Raw genomic sequence first — 20,415 nt, 5'->3', positions numbered from 1 at the left:
TTCATAATTCCTGGAAATGCCCTGTCCAAAAATAACGATCGAAATTTCTCGGAAAATCTAATTAGTAAATGCACATTACTAATTCTGTAATTTCCCTACAAAATGAAATTAATAACCTTAATTAAAAGATTCTTAAATTACTTATGTTTCGATCCTGGGATCCCTTTCCCTTAGCCGTTAAGGAATATCTTTGAACAATTAAAGAAATAAACATTCACAGCACGTGTTCAAAGTTTGTCGACATCTTTACTTTGCAAGTTCTCTTTCACACTTACAACCTTGAAACCGATTTTCCACACTTCCAAACAAGTTTAGAATTGGTTCATCTGACTTTCAAGAACTATGTGATTGATCAAACCAACATTCAATCACAATCATGGGTTTATGGTTCTACCAAAACAAGTTTCGGTTCTACTTCCATGTGAGTATTGTGCATAGTAACACTAGCTTTCCAAAAATTCGGTTGACTAGGTACTAGGATCGGTTCCCCACATATATATGGTATCTAACTTATATGTGTTGCACATGTCCATAGGATCGGTTCCCCTTTCTTCTATAAACCTTGTTGCATCCCATACAAGGATCGGTTCCCTTTGATGCACTGCACCCCTTACAAGGATCGGTTCCCCTTTCCTTTTAATTGGTCAGACATACAAAATCCGATCATACCACAGGTGATTACTTAAGATCGGTTTTACTAATAACAGTTATACCAATACATAAGTCAGGCATTTGTGAATAGTTCTACCAAGACCACAACAAGTTGTGAGCGGTTATACTCTATCACAAATATTGGTTGTTCATAAGATATGCAATGAATAAAAAAACCAATAACACCTGGCAATTTCCTTTTCGGTCCACAAACAAGTTTATGAACTTACTTCCTTAGAACATATGTAAACATTATTCCCTAGGATGAAATCCTCACCTCATACCCATACATAATCACAATAGCATTCAAATGATTATGGCGATGTCTTATCTACAAAGTTTAATGGTTAAGCAATAAACCTCGTATTGTATTATTAATACTATGTCTATCTAGAGTTCAAATATGCTTCGCAGTTATGTTTTCAATATGCACGACTTGAAAGATACGTTAGAATGAAACAGTTCAAGTCAAATGTCACTAACATCAAGTGGAGGGATGATTGTTGTCATTGTAGATCCTTGATTCTTCACATCTTCAAGACTTAGCAATACTTGTAATGTCTCATATCCTAATACTTTCAAGCTAACCTATACGAAGTAGACTCTAGTACATAATCAAGCGACTCTTAACATGAGTTTTGATTCACTAAAATATAACAACCAAACTTGACATACCAATGCTTGGTGGGTTCAACCGAGCAATGCTCTAACAGAATCAAGTTGGTCTTGCAAGTCTTTATTCCGACTACGAAGTCTGTCATATTTAACTTTCTCACTGAAAATGGTGCTATCATCTTCCGAAAGTTTCCGATGAAATTCTTTAAGAATATTATTAGCAACTGGATCAACATGGAACACTTCTTCGTCAAAATCAGAATCGGTATCCGAAAGAATTTTTCCAGATTCTTATGCAACCTCGCATGCGAGCTCTTGAGGATTATAATATTCAGGTCCATCATCAAGAGTAGGCAAAGCTGCTACATATGCCAATTGTCTATGGCTCCATCTAGGACATGCTGAAGACAAGTGCTTGAAACCACGACAATTATAGCATTGTACATCATCATTAGGAGATGTTGCACCTTTAGAAAAACTTTTTTTCCTGTCTCTCAAGAATTTTCTGAATTGTCGTGGACTAACATCCTTAGAGGATTCAGAGTTGTTTGCAGCTTTAAGAGAAATCACCTCTTTTCTAGATGTGTGTTCATTATCAAAGATCTTTAACTTTCCAACAAGGGTATTTCAGGAGAGTGTAGAAAGATCGTTTGCTTCTTCAATGGCATGTTTCATAGACTCGTATCTTGATGGTAGAGACCTGAGAATTATGCACACAATATCTTTCTCCGGAATAGTTCTTCCTAACGAATACGAGGAGTTAACTATATGAGAAAGTCTTTGGTTAAACTCATCAAAGTTTTTCCCAGTCAGAAGCTAGATTTTGAAGCCTTGCTTCTTTCTCTGCGACATTCCCTTCGAATACGGTTTCTAAGATACCCCAAGCATCTTTAGACTTATTACATGTAGTAACATGGTGCTGAAAATCTTGGGTAATGGCATGGATGATAGCATTTAATCCTTTAGAATTTTTCTTTGCAGCAAGAATCTCAAGATCATCATAATCACCAATATCCTTTTCAACAGTTACATCGTCTACTGTAACTAATAGAGGATTATATCCATTAACTATACGAACCCATGATTGAAAATCTCGCGCTGGAATAAAAGAACGCATAACAATTTTCCACCATAAATAGTTCGTGCCATCGAAAACTGGTGGTACATTTATAGAGATAGCACTTCTGTCCATAGAATCGGATTGCTACAAACACAGAATTATGAGGTCTAAGTGTGTCTGCCTGCTCTGATACAAATTGAAAAAGCGGGGGTACAACAACCACACCCAATAATTCGTTTGGCAATCTGTATGGACTGACTCCAATATACTTTCAATAGAATCAACTATATAGTCACACTCAATCTTAAGAAAAGTATATCAAAGAGTTATATCTCAATTTCTCAATTCAATCCGCAATCAAACAAATAGGAATTTGCGAGCCCGATTGAATATAATAAATAACTTGGACGGTATCAAAAACCAATATCCAAGTATCAATCAATTTAATCAACAACCCAAAGGTCGGATTCACAATTGATTGAACTTACGTACAACCTGTGATATTTCAATTATATAAAAATATAATGCGGAAAAGAAATAACACAGACACCAGGAGTCCGTGAACCTGATTTTCTTAAGTGAACTTGGGCGATTCCAAAGATCAATTTCCAAGTTAAGAAAACCATAATAAATCTACAACAAGAACAACTATAATAAATCTAGATATATCTTGTTTAAAACTTCTTAAGGATTTTTGCGAGATACCTTAATCGAAGTTTTCATCTAGCTTCCGATTTTGACTAACAAGTGTTGGTATACCATCGGAAACTGAAATCTATCAAAACCTAGGGTTTATGATCAACAACTCTTGAATGGTTTTATATCAGATGTATGATCAATCACGAATATTAAATCAAACTCGGCTTTGTGATCCCCAATACAAAGACTTTTATCTCACTCTTGTTCACGAAAAACAGAAGACATGGAAAACAACCTTATGAAGCTTACACCAATTTTCCAAAAGGGATAAAAACGTGTAGCACTAATGAACCCTTTATTTATAGTGAATAGGGTAGCTTAAAATATAAGCTAGGGTTTAGGATATTTTCCTTTTTCAAGAATCTCCTAATTATGGGAGTCTTTCCTAAGTTACAACTCTTGCCAAAATAATTAAATAATTAATTAGCAAATATTGTATATATGTGAATAAATCACATTAACTTAGGAAGGAATCACAAACACTTTAATATGGTAATCAAATATGTTTGGATTAATATCCAACTTGCCTAGATAAGGAAACATCACCAATTTGACCAAAAATGCCTTTTAGTCACGTAATTGGGCCCAAGTCCGTGAACCGTTACAAGCAGTCCATGGATTGTTTCCTACTTTAATAAATCGCTCATAACTTCATCGTTATAACTCGGAATTGAGTGATTCTTGGCTCGTTGAATTCGTAAGCTCATTCAGTATAACATGAGAACCTTTACAAGGATAAAGGTTATTGTCACAAAAGTCTTGGCTCAAATAACCTCAAGTATATATACATAAATGTATATTAACCGTCATAGGAATTGTTCCATAGAGTGAGCATTTGTTTTGATAGATTTAGAAAGTTAGAATTGAACAAGAATCCAAATGAAATCAATCACCACATACCTTTGTTGATGAAGTCCTTGTTGATGTCTTCTTGTAATCTTCAGTCTTCATCCTTCAATAGTAGTTCTTCATAGACGTAATCTAGTCCGAAACTATCTTTAGTATACTAAATCAAGAATGCGTTTTGCCAACTAAATTTGACAACTGGATTGACATACCAACGCTAGTGGTTTCGACCAAGCAATGCTCTAACAATCTCTCCCTTTGTCAATTTTAGTGACAAAACCATTTTACATATGGATTTACTTGTTAAAATCATTACAGCTCCAAAATCCTACATGCTTGATTTCCTTGGTTCTTCAACTCTGCGTGTGTTCATCCTGTACTTGTTGAAGATTCATCATAGTATTATTACACAACATCAAAGTTTCATTGTGTCACAACTTTGACAATAATACTACGGTGATATGTATCACTCCTCCTTAGTCAATACTCCATCTCAACATGAAAACCACTCACCCTTACATAATGATCCGTAAACCATATGTATATGTAGTGTGAACTAAAAAATAATTCTCTCCCTTTTTGTCAATATAAATTGGCAAAGGTACGAAAACTGGTGGGATCCTAATAATAGTCTCTCATGAAGATCGAGTTATTAAACAATAGAACTATCTCATGGTAATAATACACAATATGTAATCATGAAGATCAAGTATTGTGATCATCTTTTCTAAGATATAAAACTTGTATAAACAAGAATTGATATGCTTAGAAGGAAGAATAATCTTTTCCATAAGGATTTACACCAAGAATGGTTACCATAAGAGTATGAAAAAGATTCTTTGACAATAAAAACCAACATCCAAAGGTTTTGATTATTGCTTCTAACCTGATGTGCTTAAGAATTTTTAATCACAAATCAAGTTAGGTAATTAAGAATCATATGCGTGGTATTTAACCATATTCATCTTAACCATAACTAGTTCAAATGACTCAAATGAACTAGTTAGAGAGTTGTTCAATTGCAAGGAAATCTTATGTAACTACACAAGACACAATCGAAGCAAAAACGATTTGATTCACTCGAATCGGTTCATGAACTTTATAGCCATGGTTTGCAAATTTCATTCCTTAGTTAATATAAATATAAGTTCACAAAAAATAGTTTTTAGATATAACCAATTCAAGTTCGCGGACTTAAGTTCCTGGAAGGAGTTCTCAAACTCCAGCAGATATTCTCGGGATGAGAACTTCCGCCAGTTCGCGGACTGAGTTTACAGCTCTTTTTCTAGTTCCCTTGATCAACAAAGTTCGCATACTTTGGTTCAAGGAATAAGGACTTATACATATATGTGTTGCCACACAATGCTTATATCCAACAATGGCTATATAATCTAATCTCTCATTTCAATCATTGAAACATTCTTAGAGGACGTTATATAGTTGTTATTCACAAACCATTTTTCGTCAAAGCAATTTTCAAAGTGATTGAAATATAACATGACTTTCGTCACTGGGTAAAGATGAACTTGGCTAAAGCGAAAGCTTACCAACACATATTTCGAGAACTATGTAACGAGTTAGACTCAGCTTGAAACAATAAATTGTTCCACATATTCAAAAATTACCCAACACAATGTGTGCTCCCCAATTCTTTTGCAATCCTCACCGCATTTACAAGGGCTTCTTGGTGAGGATGCACTTCCAACACAATCAGGTGTTGAGGTGAACAAAATCTTGCTCACCACATGTATTTGAAACAAAATCGTACATGGAATCTAGGAATTTAACAACTTCCTTGAAACTTTCAATAACTGTTCCACACCTTTTTAAGATGTTATCCCTTGTCAAACTCTTGTCTGGGAGATTCTTCTTAATAGTAGTGGTTGCTTTATTAATCTTCTTTGGTACTCATTTCTGAGTAGCTTTTGGAGCAACGTATTTCTTTTTCTCCCCAATATAATTATGAAATTTCTTGGAGGGAATACTAGAAGAACTGATATTATGAGACTCAGTTTTTCTCTAGTTTGGAAAATCAGATCTTGTGATCATAACAGAATCAGATATGGTTTTATCTCGTTTAAGATATCTGAAATTCCTAATGCAAGTGACCTGGTTTTCCACAATAAAAAAATGTTTAGTATAATGGAAAAAGTTATATTTAGTGTTACCTGAATGTGTATGTGCTTGATTTGGAACTTGAAAGAATTTCCTCTTTTCGTCATTGTGGATGGGGAAAAACGGTTTGCTGGTTTTTTTAGGAAATGAGGGAATCACCGTGCGATGGAGATTCCTCGAACCAACCAAACTGCTCAACCTCACACAAATGCACTGTAAAGGGAGTGCTTAGATTCGAGAGATCAATCTGTAGGACTCCGGCCTAAACCAAGTCAATGGCCGTTCCAGAGTCAATTCGGTCGCAAAGAGGGAGAAGGGTTGATCTGTAGGAGGGAAGCTGAGAATTGTGTGGGATCAATGATGATCAAGGACTATGGATGTGTTGAAGGTTTCTACAAATTAATGAACTGCTGAAGTTGAGTTCTGTGAATAAGTATTTAATCGATTTTTTGACGAATGATGATTCCTTATCGGTTATCCTCAATTTAGACTTATTTATATTGCAAGAATGATGAACAACCTGATCCCTGTAAGTGTGACGGTTTCTTGAGTGAAAGAGTGGGAAAGTGGAAGATCGTGGTGAAACCAATTCCAGGTCGTGCGGAGACTTGGTTGATTATTTACCCACTACTTTGCTAACTCCTCCAACCGTTGACACGACTTACTCACATTTCTCGTTGTGGATGAATCCACGTGTTGTAGGCCACCAGACCAAAACTCTAAGTGATATAACCATTTGTGACGTGATTGATTTCTCACAAATCATGGAGTCTGCATGACAGACATGCATTTAATTAGTCACGTTGACTGATTTAAACAATGAGTCTAGGTTTTGTTGAATTGAGCATGAATGACGAATTGCTCAGTGGAACATTCGAGTAACTGAGCAAGTATTACTCGACGAATTACTGGGTGTTGATGGTTGGATCAATATTCGAGCAATTGAGCAAGTATTGCGAATTACTGAATATTGATAGCTGGGCAATTGAGCAAGTATTTCTCAATTCGACGAATTACTGAATATTGGTAGTTGGATCAATATTCGAGCAATTGGGTGATTACTCAATTCGAAGGATTACTGATAAATCACTGAATATTGATAATTGGATCAATATTCGAGAAATTGAGCAAGTATTTCTCAATTCGACGAATTATTTATTGGTGACGTGACCCAATAAAATATTAATTAAAATATTGGTAGATTACCAAATATTATACAATTAATCCGTGTGTTGTTTGCTGAATCAACATGAATTTATTAGTGTTTGAATCCTTCTTAGAATGATGATTCGTGGAGCGTTTGTTCGAAACCCTAATTTTTGATCGAATGCTCATTAATTGACGGATTGCTGAAAATAGGTCATGAGCGATGAAGGGACCGACCAAATGGGACTATGGACGTCCATGTGATGCCCAATTGCTCGAGTTAGCGTACGCCAGGGTCCTGAGTTTACCGGTTGGTGAAGGAATGACGATTAAATGTCAGTTTCATCATTTATTGAAGTAGTGCTCGATTAAGCATTAGGTGATAAAACCTAATTATATAAAAGTGAGGGACCGACCAAGATGGCGTGAGACTTGGTGGTCTAGGACTGCTGATGGGCGTTTGCACAAACTCTGAGTTGGTTGTGAAGAGTTTGGACCCAATATGAGCAATTGCGCAAATTAGGTCAAAAGCGTGAAAACGTGTGGGACCGGCTCGTTGCAATCCTTAGAGCCGCCCTTGGTCGGTCAAGGGAGCATGACCGTGTTTCCATAATGCTCGTGTCTCAGTCATGAGAGTTTCAACATTTTCTGATGTATGTTTGAGCAATATTTCGGATTTTCAGAAGAGTTCGATCTTTGACTGAAATCCTCGATTTTGCTCGAATGAGCAAGTATGCTCGTTTGATCAATATTTTGTGAATATTAAAATAATAATATTTTAATATATTTTTCGTGAGTGTCCTAGTAGGTCGTGTGACCATGTTGACTTTTGACGTTTTCATGGTTTGCACAATATTTGAGAAAATATGGAGAATCCATGATTTTTGCAAACAGGGGAGTTTCACAAGATGAGAAAAATAACAATTTATGAAAAATTAGTGATTGCAAGGTGTGGGACCGACTAGGGCATGTCCGACCGGCTAAGTTGCCCTGTCCTACAACACCTTTCCCTATTTTTTATTATTTGTTTTTGTGAAACTACACAAAATTGGAAAAACCACAAAATATGGAGAAACCATGAGTTTTGCTCAAACAAGGAAAGTTGCTGAGATGAAGGAGTCTTCATGAGTTTATGAAAACAAAAAAATAAGGAAAAATAATGGAGGAAGCATGGGACCGGCCACGGCCGGCCGGCGGGTCCATGGACGCTTTTCCATTATTTTAATATTGTTATTTTCTCTCTCCTGTTTTGTGCGGGATTCCTCATTTGTCCATATTTTGGATGTGCGTTCGAGCATTTGGGTGCTCGTTCGTGCATCATTTTCGAGTACACTTGCACTATTTTATGGAGATTACTCAGTGGTAGTCCAGATGCCCGATTGTTGAGTATTTGTCACTAATTTATGAAATTCAGTGGAGAGTGAGTCATGAAACTGAGTAATAAAAGTGAGTAGTTTTTCATTATCAATCCATAGGATCAGCCGTGGATTCGACCATGAATTCGGAATAATAAAATAGGTATTACCATTCCATGGGATCGTGGATTCGACCATGAAATCAGAGTAATAAAATAAGTGGTGATGTTACCATTTCATGAGACCAGCCGTGGGTTCGACCATGAAATCGGAGTAATATCTATTACCATTTCATGAGATCATCCATGGATTCGATCATGAAATCGGAGTAATACATTTATCTATTACCATTTCGATCATGAAATAGGAGTAATGAGATAAGATAGATTATCTTCTAGGAATTCAGTGGTGAATGTCACGGTAGAATTTAATCTCTTGCTTATAGTCAGTGAAACAAAAAGTGTTGCCGAAGTCCTGAAGACGTTATTGCTCTCAATCTTACGGAGAACCGCCTAGGTCTATACAAGTCTCTCTATATAGTCAGGGAACAGTGAGTATCACCGACGTCCTGAAGGCGTTATTGCTCTCAATCTTACAGAGAACCGCCCAATCGTTCTTCCATGTGTATGGGCTCTCTCTCATATAGTCAGGGAACAGTGAGTATCGCCGACGTCCTGAAGGCGTTATTGCTCTCAATCTTACGGAGAACCTCCCAATTATGTTATTCTACATAGAGGGCATGATGAAATGCGAGGTATCGAACGCTCAGCTAGTGGAGGCCTTCCGAAATGCATATTCATCATGGCTTCGTAAAATATGAATCGTCACATGCCTGAAAGCCGTGTCAGAAACATGTATCATGATTTTACGGTTTTTTCCTTTGTTGAAAATCCACCATCTACAGTCATCGGCAGTTTTTAGAGATACTTCACTTTTTTCAACCTTGGAAGGTTTTGGTTGAGAAGGATTTTTAGCTCTGACAAATTTTACCTCTTTGCAAATACTAGGGGCGTCTATTCCTTCATAGCCCAATCCTCGTATATCCCGTTGAATTCTACATGCTCCCAATATTGAGGTTAATTTATCTGAGTTGCTATTTCTAGACAAACTCTCTTTTAAGATCAAGTTTTCTTCTTTCAACCTTTTGACCTTTTCAAGCGCAATACCTAGATCATTCTTGGATGATTCATATTGAGCATTGAGATCTTCTTGTTCCGAATCAAATAACAAGTTCATCTCAATGTTCTCCAAGTTATCCTTGAAGAGTAATTTCCCGATCTCGACCTTCGGCAATTTCTTCTTTATGCTTTCGTATTTCGTTGAGATAATCTGTTGCACCACTAGAATCAAGTTGGCCTTGCAAGTATTTATTCCGACTACGAAGTCTGTCATATTTAACTTTCTTACTGAAAATGGTGCTATCAGCTTCCGAAAGTTTCCGATGACATTCTTTAAGAAGATTATTAGTAACTGGATCAACATGGAACACTTCTTCGTCAGAATCAGAATCAGTATCCGAAAGAATTTTTCCAGAAGCTAATGCAACCTCGCCTGAGAGCTCTTGGGGATTATAATATTCAGGTCCATCATCAAGAGTAGGCAAAGCTGCTGCATATGTCGATTGTCTATGGCTCTATCTAGGACATACTAAAGACAAGTGCCCGAAACCACGACAGTTATAGCATTGTACATCATCATTAGGAGATGTTGCACCTTTAGAAAAACTCTTTTTCCTGTCTCTTAAGAATTTTTTGAATTGTCGTGGAGTAACATCCTTAGAGGATTCAGAATTGTTTGCAGCTTTAAGAGAAATCACCTCTTTTCTAGATGCGTGTTCATTATCAAAGATCTTTAACTTTCCAACAAGGGTATTTCTGGAGAGTGTAGAAAGATCGTTTGCTTCTTCAATGGCATGTTTCTTAGACTCGTATCTTGATGGTAGAGACCTGAGAGTTTGGCACACAATATCTTTCTCCGGAATAGTTCTTCCTAATGAATACAAGAAGTTAACTATTCGAGAAATTCTTTGGTTAAACTCATCAAAGGTTTCATCATCAGACATGCGAAGGTTTTCCCAGTCAGAAGCTATATTTTGAAGCCTAGCTTATTTCTCTGCGCCATTCCCTTCGAATACGGTTTCTAAGATATCCCAAACATCTTTAGACTTATTACATGTAGTAACATGGTGCTGAAGATCTGGGGTAATGGCATGGATGATAGCATTTAATCCTTCAGAATTTTTCTTGTCAGCAAGAATCTCAAGATCATCATAATCACCCAATATCCTTTTCAACAATTACACCGTCAACTGTAACTAATGGAGGATTTTATCCATTAACTATACGAACCCATGATTGAAAATATCGCGCTTGAATAAAAGAACGCAAAGCAATTTCTACCATAAATAGTTCGCGCCATCAAAGACTGGTGGTACATTTATAGAGATAACACTTTTGTCCATAGAATCGGATTGCTACAAACACACACTTATGAGGTCTTAGTGTGTTTGTCTGCTCTGATACCAATTAAAAAATTGGGGGTACAACAACCACACCCAATAATTCGTTTGGCAATCTGTATGGACTAACTCCAATATACTTTCAAGAGAATCAACTAGACAGTCAGACTCAATCTTAAAAAAAGTATATCAAAGAGTTATATCTCAATTTCTCAATTCAATCCGCAGTCAAACAAATAGGAAGTCCAGTTTTGGTCGATTTAGGATTTACGGGCCCGAGTCCAAAAAAGGAAACCCATGTTTTATTAGGTTTTGGAAATAAATTTGATATAAAAGGGAAGAGATCATAAATTTTTCTTTTTTTTAATTTTCCAAACTTGACCGACCAGCTATCCATCATCCTCACGTCTGAGCAACTGAAGGAGAAAAATTTGCCATGCCGGGAAAAGCAGTCACCGGCGTTCGACGACCGTTCGACCAGTTTCCGGGCGGCAACGACCATGTGCATAATTTATTTTATTTTTGTATGTTTTCATGAATTTTCCATGAGTTGTTGAAAACAAAATTCCATGTGTGCATGTATGTAGGTTTTATGAAATTTTGTTGCTTTTGAAAATACGTATGGACGTTCATTCAATAATTTAAGAAACGAGCAAAAATCCCTAATATGAAAGAGACACATATATTATTGGATGGACATGGTCTAGTTGCAGTAGAGAAATTTTTTTTTATGGGGGTTCATGAAAACCCAAATTTATTTTGAAAGCATGAACTTTCACAAATACTTTTAGGAACGTAGGTTCGTTCGTAGTAGAAACAGTAAATAACAATCCTTAGAGTTTAAAGGAATTTTAAAAGACCTGCAGTTCATGATAAAATTATGTGTGAACTTTCAAAACTTTTTTTGGAACATGTAGACTTTTACAAAAATAGTAAAGACCCTCGTTTTATAGACGAATGCTCGTATGAGAAAAAGTTTTTTTTTTATATACAAGTTACGTGAGTTATTAACTCACGATTTTTTTTTAAATTACATGGCCTGTTCACGTTTTGTTTAAAAAGAAAAATCAAACTTTGATTTATGGAAAATTGCTGAAAGCAAACAGTATTTGGTGAGTTCGTTAACTCATAGTGTACGCATGAGTTTAGTGATTTTATAGTGTGTGTACACGGAAAAATCAGCGAATGTTCATATGGAAGGTTATATGGATCATTCATGGTTTCATGTAAAGTCAGGTGTTTGACTTAAATTTTGCTCGTCTTTGCAGGTTTCAAAGTTTTACGTTGTTATCACTAAGTTCGTGAAATCGTAAATAGGTAAGAGTTGAGGATTACCATTTTTGTAGTAGCTGATGTGAGGATCATGATTATTCCTTCTCTTTAATTCCACTGATGAAATTTATGTGTGGATGTCACAGCAACTTTGTGAAGATGACTGATCACCAGGACATCGCTTCTGAAGATGCTTCTAGGAAAGAGTCTTTCATAGAGGACGATTCCAGGGAGGACTCTTCTGGAGAGGATGCTTCTGCTGATGTATCTTCCAATGATGATTCCAGGGCTTCTAGGAGAAAGGAGGATAAAACCAAGAATATCCCAAATGCTAATGACGAGTTCTTCGTGTTTCAGTACAAACCCACAAGGCGTCCTCCAGGTTCCGCATTTCGATTGCTCATAAATCCCAGAAGCACTACTCAGAATAAGATGGTAACTCCTTAGGCAATAGTTTGGTTCTGTTTGAGTGGGAAGCACTACTTGGGTTCTCACGTGGAACTCAAACTTTCTCGAAAACCCTTGGTGCATTTCTCCGGATGGGCACGTCATATGTTGGGCTATAGTCATGTAAGAACTATGCTGGATCGTACACAAGTGACACGAGCTATTCAAACAACTGGGGATTTAGTGATCAATCACGACATACCAGGTATGGTGGCTCTGCTTGCTCGTTGGTGCATTCCTACTCACACATTCATATGCAGATGGGGAGAATTCACTGTCACCTTGGAAGATGTAGTCGCTTTATTGCATCTCCCAGTTACTGGTAATTTCCCTGAAGATATCTCAATGGAGGAAAATGTAATATCTGGTATTCTGCACGCCAAAATGAAAGAGCTCAATGAGTCTCCCATAGTTCGCTATGCTCGATGGCTGAAACACTGGTGGCCGAGAGACGTGATTCCTGAAGAACCTGATACTTTGAACATTGCTTCTCTCTTATGTTTGTGGCTCTCCCGAGACATACTTGAAGACAATGGACATTTAATGAAGCCATTTGTGATCCCTTTTGCTATAAAAATGGCTAAAGGTGAGAAACTTCCCATTGGTAGTTTGTTTCTGGGTTCACTGTTTGCTAATTTGGATTCCAACGCTTCCAATGGTTTCATGAAGATTGAGACATATGCTAATACTGTGTTCCTCCAAGCCTTAATGTGGGAGCACCTTGAGAAATATGCCCCAAATCCCCGTAGCGTCTTGCAAGGACCCAAGGTGCATACCCGTCATGTAATCCTTGATAAAGATAGTGCTAGGATTATGCTGTTCTACAAAGCGACCACGGAAAAAGACATGTCTCGCCAGCATTTTAAACACTGAATCTGAGTTCAACTTTCGTCCATAGACGACAGTTCCTCCCTTCTTCTCGCAATTGATCACTTTCAATGATATTAAAGAGATTATCACTTTGAAGTCCGACACTGAATTGAGTGATGGAGGGAAATCTTTTATGCTGAGTTGCACTCCGGGTTACATAGTGTCACCAATGCAAGGAGAATTCCAGGTGGAAGAATACAATATCGACAGAGCAGCTCGACAAATAGGTCTCGATTAGTGCGCTCCAGGTCATCGAATGAATAAACCATCAGTTGAGTATCTGAAGGCTCATTTGGATAACACACATGTGGAAGGAAATGATTATGTTTCTTCTTTTACCGACCGAGATATTTATGTAACTCCAGGTTATGCATAATTCTGGAATCAGCAACTCGAACGCTTATATAATTTTGCAGTGGACGTCAAATCTCCGACACGAGTGTTTCCTTATACTGAAATACTCCTGGATCGCCCACGGTTGAAACCTCTTTCCAATGGTGATAAAAGGAAGACATCTCCAGAATCTTCACAGGTAGATATTTTCTTATGATTTTGGTAAAAGCATGATAATCGCACCTTTGATTGTTTCGATCAACTCATTGTAGGGCGGTCGTGCTGCGAGGAATCGACTCCATGTAGACTTCTATGAATGGCAAGACAGTCCCCAGGGTGGAGAAAGGAGGAGTAGGATTAATTATAGAATGATAGCGAATAATACACGGTCTCCAGCCGTTTCTTTGGTAAGTTGTTGGCACTTCCATTGCAATTTATCGTCCATGCAATTAAAATTCCAAAAGAATGTTGTTAATTGTTTTCATAATTTTGCTCCATCGATTATTGATGGTCTTCGTCTTTCCTCCATACAAACAATTCAAGAATCCAGCATCGATGGAGAGGTTGATGTGAGTATCCTTTCATGTAAGTGATTTCAGCATTTCCTTGAATGAAATAATAATGACTTTTGTTGATGGATCCAGGAGGAAATCATTATAGTTAAGCAACATGTTGATGAAGCACACTCCTCTTTGGGACGTGAGAATATGGAGAATTCCCGAAATCCCGAAACGGATGAAGATGACAGGGTTGCCAATGGAGATTCCAGCATTGCCGAGCCTTCTAATGATTTAGAGACTCCTCTAGTAAGTATATATCCTGTAATTTCTTTATATAAGTATGAACTTGTTGATTTGTGAATGAATGAATGAATGATAATCCATGTAAATTTATGAACAATTTTGCCGAAATACGTCACCAGAAAGTTTCAGACTTCAGATTTTACTAGAAACGCTGTACAATCCTCGTCTGAAGTCAGATTTTCGTGGTCTGCATATGTATATTCAAGCACGGGAAATTTCCAAGATTTACGGAAGAAGCTTTTTGAAATTTGAGCATGTTTAGGGCCTGAAAAAGGTGAAATAGTGAACTTCCAGGAGACCTTCAGAACTTTTTCAGATTGCATGTTATCCGATGTTTTGGCCACATCTCCTAGCTCGTTCATCCGATTGCTATGAAATTTTGATATGTTGTAGATAACATACTTACGAAGAGAATGGTATATGACCCAACCTTAACTCCTTAAAAATTTCTCCCAGTTCTCCGTTGAATATAGGGCAGTGTAAAATCTCTTCAGTTGAGCTTGTTTGAAAACGTGTTTCATGACTTCTACACTATTCGCGCATTGCTTGGGTGAAAAATAAGGAACTTAGATGATGTTGGTTCACTAAAATTCTGAATTTTATGGTTTTCTTTCATTTCCATGCTTGAATCATTCTAATCCCATGTAATCTTCACATAAGGTACCAAATATTGAAGTTGAGAATGAAGGAATCAATGTTGATAATTCGAGCAATGTGGTGAATCGTGATGGTGTTTCAAAAGTGATTGTAGTAGTGGTAAAAAGGTTCTTTTCAGACTTGTGAAGAAAACAATTTTTAGATTTAAATTAAACTAGACAATTAAATAAAGTTGTTCAGAGTTATAGAGAAAAACACCAAGACTCTGGATTCCACCATTGTCCCATTAAATGATAAATTCTATTCAATATTCATGCAATTTTTTCCTTTTCAAGTGATTCTAATATTTGCCTATAATAAATTTTTGAAGTAATAATTGTAATCACAGAGTATGAAACATCAAAAGTTTTAAAAAACCCAGCATGCTTCATCAAAATAATGCACAACTACTCAATAAAAATCAATTTATCTATTTCAATTCCATGCAAATAATCATATAAAAAATATTGCAAATAAATAATAAAAATAGAATTATACCAATTAATCTGGGACAATGGCTTCCTCCGTTGCCTCGGCTAATGGGTTTAGCTCCTCATCCCAAAACATAATCAAAAGATGTGTTCATGACTTAATAGGTGTTTTTATTGATGAAATAGTGTAAAAAGAAGTTTGCAAGGCTGTAATGGTGTTACAACGTCACTGTTACAAAGATAAGTGTAGATGTAAACGATATATTTTTGTTGTTGTAAAACAACGACACTCTGTTTCTCTTTTAAGACTGTTGAAAAACGACTGCCTTAGCTTGTATGTTCTTTGTGTTCTTGAAGGTCTTCAGTGGCGGCAGCAGCAGCAACAATATCTCTCTGTAACTCGATTCTCTCGTCTCTCCTGAACTCTAAACTCTCTCCAAAACTCTCTTTTTTTTGCTAGCCTTTCTAAGACTCGAAAACCACCTATTTATATCTCAACAGAGTCCCTTAAATTCGATCAAATCTCTGATTTCTCTTATCTGCCAGTTGGAACGATAATCCGTTCTGTTTTGCTTTTTCACGCTCTGTTATTAAATAAGTACCAAACTCTTCTTAAGACGTGAACAAGACTAAATACATGAATTTCCAGCGTCAAACTCTCCCAAATATCTCTCACAAATCTTTGAAACTTGAACAGCAGCGTGCGTGACCTGTTTGGGTTCTGTTTTGTTTCTCCGGCTATTCCAGCCCAATTGGTTGGGTCCAAACACATGTACATGGTCTTTTATCCTCTATGAAGTCCAGCCCAGTTGATTCCCACGATTTAATCTCCCTAAAAACAGCCCAATCATTCGAACTCTTCGTTGTTCTTCACTGCAACAACATTTCCCGCCAATTTTCAAGCTTTGGAATTTGAATATGGTTGCCCTTATCCAGAGTAGGGTATCGATAACAGGTACTTAGGGATGCCCTAGGTGGCCCTTATCCAAAGTGTGTGTGCCTTTATCAATTTCTCTTGGGTGCCTTTAGTACTTTTCTCCCACGCGCGTAAATACCGCTTTTCGAGCCAATTCCTCTGCACATGATTATTTCTCTAAAAATACCTACAAACACATAAAGTACCATAATAAGTACAAAAATGGGTACTAACATTATACAAAATCGAGATGAATATAGACACATAAATGCGTCTATCAAATACCCCCAAACTTATTATTTGCTAGTCCCGAGCAAATCAAAACTACAAAATAAAATCCTAACTCACTTTCGCAGGCATCGTCGATTGCATTTAGCGTATGCAATAAGCCTTTAAACCCCTAGGTGGCCCTAGTGTCCGAGTTATAGTCTCGGGAGGGCTTACAAGAGATATACCCACAAAACCTTCATACTCCAGATCCTAGATATCTACAACGAACCTTGGAAGGCACTAAAGAATCTCCTTGGTTGGCATACTTATTGACTACAAGAGAAAGTACCCTGATGCGAAGTTCCAATTGATGTACACGAGTTTGCACTCAAGCATACTAAAATTCATATAAAGTGACAGATCTCTACTCAGATAGTCGCACTATGGACATCAATATCCGGAGTCAAAACTAATCACATGGATAGATCAAGAAGATGGATATAGAGAAAAACATAGATGGTTCTGATGTTTACTAAGTGAACGGCGTTTCCCATATCTGTCTGAAGGCCTCCGCCAAAATGAACCTATCCTAATGGATTGAGATACTAGTCTGACTAATATCAACACAACTGGCATATACAAGGGAACCAGTGATTGATAATCCTAACTCTAGGTCAACACAGCTGGCATATACAAGGGTACCAGTGGTCGACTTTATTGAATTTATTCCTTTTGGTCAAATGGTCTGGTATCAAATTTTATTTTTTATTTTTGTTTTTTTTTTCATCTCTTTTTTTTCAACTTTTTTTTTTTTTTGGTATCTCAATCACTCTAATTTACCCTAGCATTGGTAACAACTTGAATCGTGAGCCCCACCTAATCACTTAGAGTAACATAGTTTAAAAACAAAATAAAATAAAACTAGAAGTGAAAAGGACTCAACGAGATATGGTGAAACTATCATGTTATTTCTAACACTTGAGCTCTGTGCTTTTATGAATAGACTCTTCTAGATGTTTCCATCTAATCAGATTGGTTCCTCAACTCCTACAACCAAAATGCTTCCATCCACTTAGGTTGGTTAGTGCTATCCTTAATATGAATGAATTTCTAGGCTCTGGAGTTTATTTAAAACAAAAAGTTTCTACCCCACCCCCAAACTTAAATCTAACATTGTCCTCAGTGTTTCACATGAAAGAACAGTACCAAAAATATAAGTAACATGAGGAAATAGTAAAGAGAGAGTTTGGAAAGATAGTACCTGAGTGAAGTGAAACCAAAAACTGACAAAAAAAATTATACAACATACAAATCGCCTCGATGGTCAATCAAGGGTAAACAGGGTCCCCCAGAGGGACCTCCTCAACATCACCTGTAGGAAAAGGCTCTAAAAAGGGCTTAAATCTCTGACCGTTAACCTTTGAAGAACTAGTACCATCTGATGTCTCAATCTCAATAGCGCCATGAGGAAAAACAGTACGGACCACAAAAGGACCGGTCCACCGAGAGCGCAGTTTCCCGGGGAATAGATGCAAACGAGTGTCATACAGAAGAACTTTTTGACCTGGAGAAAATGACTTCTGTAATATGTTTCTATCATGCACAAGTTTCATTTTGTTCTTATACTCCTTCGCACTATCGTAAGCATCTATACGAATCTCGTCCAACTCATTGAGCTGGAGTTTCCTATAGGCTCCTGCCTCGTCAAGTGAAAAATTTAGCTGCTTAACAGCCCAATAATCTCTATGTTCTAACTCAACAGGTAAGTGACATGCCTTGCCATAAACAAGCCGATAAGGCGACATTCCAATGAGGGTCTTAAACGCAGTACGGTAAGCCCATAAGGCATCAATAAGCCTAGACGACCAGTCTTTCCGATTAGGATTAACTGTTTCTCTAATATAAGTTTTATCTCCCTATTGGAAACCTCTACCTGCCCACTAGTCTGTGGATGATACGGGGTAGCTACCTTATGTGTAATACCATATTTCTTCATCAGAAGCCTAAAAGTCCCATTACAAAAGTGCGACCCTCCATCACTAATTATAGATCGCGGTGTACCAAAACGTGTAAGTATATTTTTTCAAGAACTCAATCACCACTATGGTCATTGGTTTTACACGCAACCGCCTCAATCCACTTAGAGACATAGTCTACGGCGACAAGGATGTATAGGTTACCAAAAGAATTAGGAAACGGACCCATAAAGTCAATACCCCACACATCAAAGACCTCAACAATTAAAATAGGGTTCAAGGGCATCATGTTCCTACGGGAAATGGTTCCTAATTTCTGGCATCGTTCACAAGTAACGCAGTAACTGTGGGAGTCTTTAAACAACGAAGGCCAATAGAATCCACACTGCAATATCTTAGCAGCAGTTTTCTTAGCACTAAAGTGACCCCCACAAGCATGATCATGACAAAAGGAAATAATACTGGACTGGTCACTCTCAGGTATACATCTCCTAATAATCTGGTCTGGACAATACTTAAACAAATAAGGATCATCCCAAAAGAAGTGCTTAACCTCAGCTAAAAATCTAGAACGATCTTGTTTACCCCAATGTTGGGGCATTCGACCAGTGACAAGATAGTTCACTATATTCGCATACCAAGGTAATTGGGTAACAAAGAACAATTGTTCATCAGGAAAGCTATCCCTTATAGGAAGGGAATCATCTGGGGAACTAACAACTAGCCTAGACAAGTGATCTGCTACAACATTTTCGGCACCCTTTTTGTCTCTAATGTCTGGAGAAAACTCTTGCAACAACAGAATCCACCTAATCAATCTAGGTTTAGTATCCTTCTTAGACAAAAGATATTTTAAAGCAGCATGATCAGTATATATGATGATCTTAGAACCTAAGAGATAGGGTCTAAACTTGTCTAAGGCAAACACAATGGCTAATAGTTCCTTCTCGGTAGTGGTATAGTTCAACTGGGCATCATTCAGAGTTTTGCTAGCATAGTAAATCACATGAAGTAACTTATTTTCTCGCTGACCTAGCACAACACCAATAGCATAATCTGAAGCATCACACATGATCTCAAAGGGTAGGTTCCAGTTGGGTGCCTGGACTATGGGGGCGGTAGTGAGTAATGACTTAAGCTTCTCAAAAGCCTCTAAACAAGCATCATCAAAGACAAACTTAACATCTTTTGCAAGCAAATTGCAAAGAGGTCTAGACATCAAGCTAAAATCCTTAATGAAACGACGATAAAAACCAGCATGCCCTAAGAATGACCTAATATCTCTTACGGTTTTTGGGACCGGTAAAGTTTTAATAAGGTCAACTTTGGCTCTATCCACCTCTATACCCTTTGAAGATACAATATGCCCTAGAACAATTCCTGAACGAACCATAAAGTGACATTTCTCCCAATTAAGCACTAAATTCTTTTCCTTACACCTAGTCAAAACTAATGACAAATGATGCAAGCACTCATCGAAAGACGAACCAAACACAAAAATCATCCATAAAGACCTCTAAGAACCGTTCTACCATGTCAGAAAATATGCTCATCATGCAACGCTGAAAAGTCGCAG

The sequence above is a fragment of the Papaver somniferum genome, chromosome 8 (assembly GCF_003573695.1).
Source record: "Papaver somniferum cultivar HN1 chromosome 8, ASM357369v1, whole genome shotgun sequence".
Taxonomy (NCBI): Eukaryota; Viridiplantae; Streptophyta; class Magnoliopsida; order Ranunculales; family Papaveraceae; genus Papaver; species Papaver somniferum.
The sequence above is the reverse complement of the archived record's forward strand: the minus strand, read 5'-3'. Positions refer to the sequence as shown.